The sequence below is a fragment of the Bombus vosnesenskii genome, unplaced genomic scaffold, assembly GCF_011952255.1.
Source record: "Bombus vosnesenskii isolate JDL3184/JDL3185 unplaced genomic scaffold, Bvos_JDL3184-5_v1.1 scf7180000013827, whole genome shotgun sequence".
In the NCBI taxonomy this organism is placed as follows: Eukaryota; Metazoa; Arthropoda; class Insecta; order Hymenoptera; family Apidae; genus Bombus; species Bombus vosnesenskii.
This window is the reverse complement of record NW_022883236.1, coordinates 24866-26908: the sequence shown is the minus strand read 5'-3', so window position 1 is coordinate 26908 and position 2043 is coordinate 24866. Positions and strand designations below refer to the sequence as shown.

The window sequence follows — 2043 nt, the reverse complement described above, 5'->3', positions numbered from 1 at the left end:
TCACATCTCGGGAGGTAATTTCTCCTAGAGAGACACCTAAGACGTAGAAGCTGCGTCGCCCAAGTACGGATTCTCGCACACATCACATTTCACTTCTGATCCTGAACTCACTTATATCAAAATCCAGGAGGGAATGGATTCGAACCGTTAACCTATTTGTTTGCAGTCAGCTACAGTAACCACATAGCCACCGTCGTCCTGTGCAAAGTGAAGTTCCATAATTCTCATTTGAGGCTAAACATTCTGATCTCGCACTATTAGATATATATTATTCATTATTCCCCTCCCTCACCCCCCTCTCATCCACCCCTCCCCCGCCCCCTCCCTCTCATCCCACCTCTCCCCAAAGTTACACAGCACCCACAGCAGGCTACCGAAGCGCCCTGTTTTGCGACCAAGTTTTCAGGACAGAAAAAAATAAAAAAAATTCATAAAAAAGCTCCGCTCCCCAGCGGCTTAAACCCAAAAATTGTATCATACACGAAAAATATAAAGCGCCGACGCATAATACAGCATGGGTACGTCGTACCACCGCGTATCGGTACCTTTGCCTGACATATCTGTTGGAATACGACGATATCATTCGCATGCAGATAAAGTAATTGATCGTACGGATTCCTCCCTTCGTCGCCCAGCGCCATCCCCACTAGCGTGCATTCGTGAGATGCACAACGGCGGCTAGCACGTGCAGGCTCTTTCGAAAATTCGCCGAAAGAAGCGTGAGGATATGGATGGAACATTCTAGATGGGCACGTCGAGAAGCTACTAGAAGGTTCTGTGCCACATGTGACGCCACACAGACACCCACACAGGTCACACTCATTACTGCATAGAGAGTGGGGCTCTAAACCTTTTCAAGGGCCATGGGTCACTAAGCCAGTCAGTCTGTGAATAACTAGCCAACTGTCTACATTGCAGAACGCACATTTGTAATCCTTGTAATAATTGTTTAATAAATATAACATTGTATTATTTCAACACAAACATTGTGTCTTCCACAGATTATTAATCTTCATTCCAAGATTAAATTCTAACAATATCATTACAAAAATTGACCGTTTATTGCGAATATGTATCTAAAACTGTATCTTGCGCTAAATAAACAAAAAAAATATATTATTCATTGTAAAATATATATGAAACTTTACTTCCTTTGTTTTATAGTAAAAATCGTGTATATAATACTTTATAATAAAATAAATAATTCTTATCGTTTATAAAGATAAGGAACGCGGGCATAATGACCTTAGCTCGTGTTTAGGTAACTCGTGATTTGTTTTTATCGCCGAATCGTTTGCGATGAGGAAAAAGCCAGATCCTGGAGCTTTTGTGTCGCTTACGAGCTTCGTGAATGCTTCGTCGCAGTTGCGAGTAAATTTTTTTTTATATTTTACGTGGAGGAAATCCGCACGGACGCCAGGCCGCTTCTGGGGAAAGCGGCGTGGTAGTGTCGGATTCCAACCAACTAAAACCTCCACGATAACCGTCCCGGCTACGATCGAGAGAGGCCCGGGAACCGATATGAGCGTTGCAACAGGGCCTCCCCCGCGCGTTTAAAACCACGGCTGATGGAGCGGTGTGTGACCATTGTTACACCGCCTCTTCGCCATGCCAGGCAGCCCGGTTCCCCTACTGAACTGTTTGGCGGCCCCGAGGCGCTGAGCCGCCAAGCGCCCAAGGCCCGAAACCCACGGGGGGGCCAGCACGCTTCGCCAACGCCACACGGAGGTCTCAGGCGTTCACCCATCCGAGTACTCTACCCGTGTCCGGCGCTGCTTAACTTTCGTGATTTGACGGGAACGAGTGCATTCAGCGCGGCCAGGGCGTTGGCGTTGCGAGTAAATGGCTCTTTACCAACGTTTTTCTTCCATCTTTCCGGATTCCACTCCTCAAGCATCGATCTCATTTTCTTGGTCTACGACGTCGTTCGACGTATCATTAGCAGGATAATTAGTTTCCTCTTTTGACAAATTTTTATCTCTGCTGAGATGCGATTACATCTTTAGACACAACGTTAGGCAATATTCTGAGGGGTCAAGAAGT

General features: G+C 46.0%; 1 pseudogene; it reads right to left on the bottom strand.

Annotated features, from left to right (window-relative positions):
* Positions 1-1710: 1710 nt before the first annotated feature.
* Positions 1711-1831, bottom strand: LOC117239001 (annotated as a pseudogene).
* Between the last annotated feature and the right edge of the window lie 212 nt (positions 1832-2043).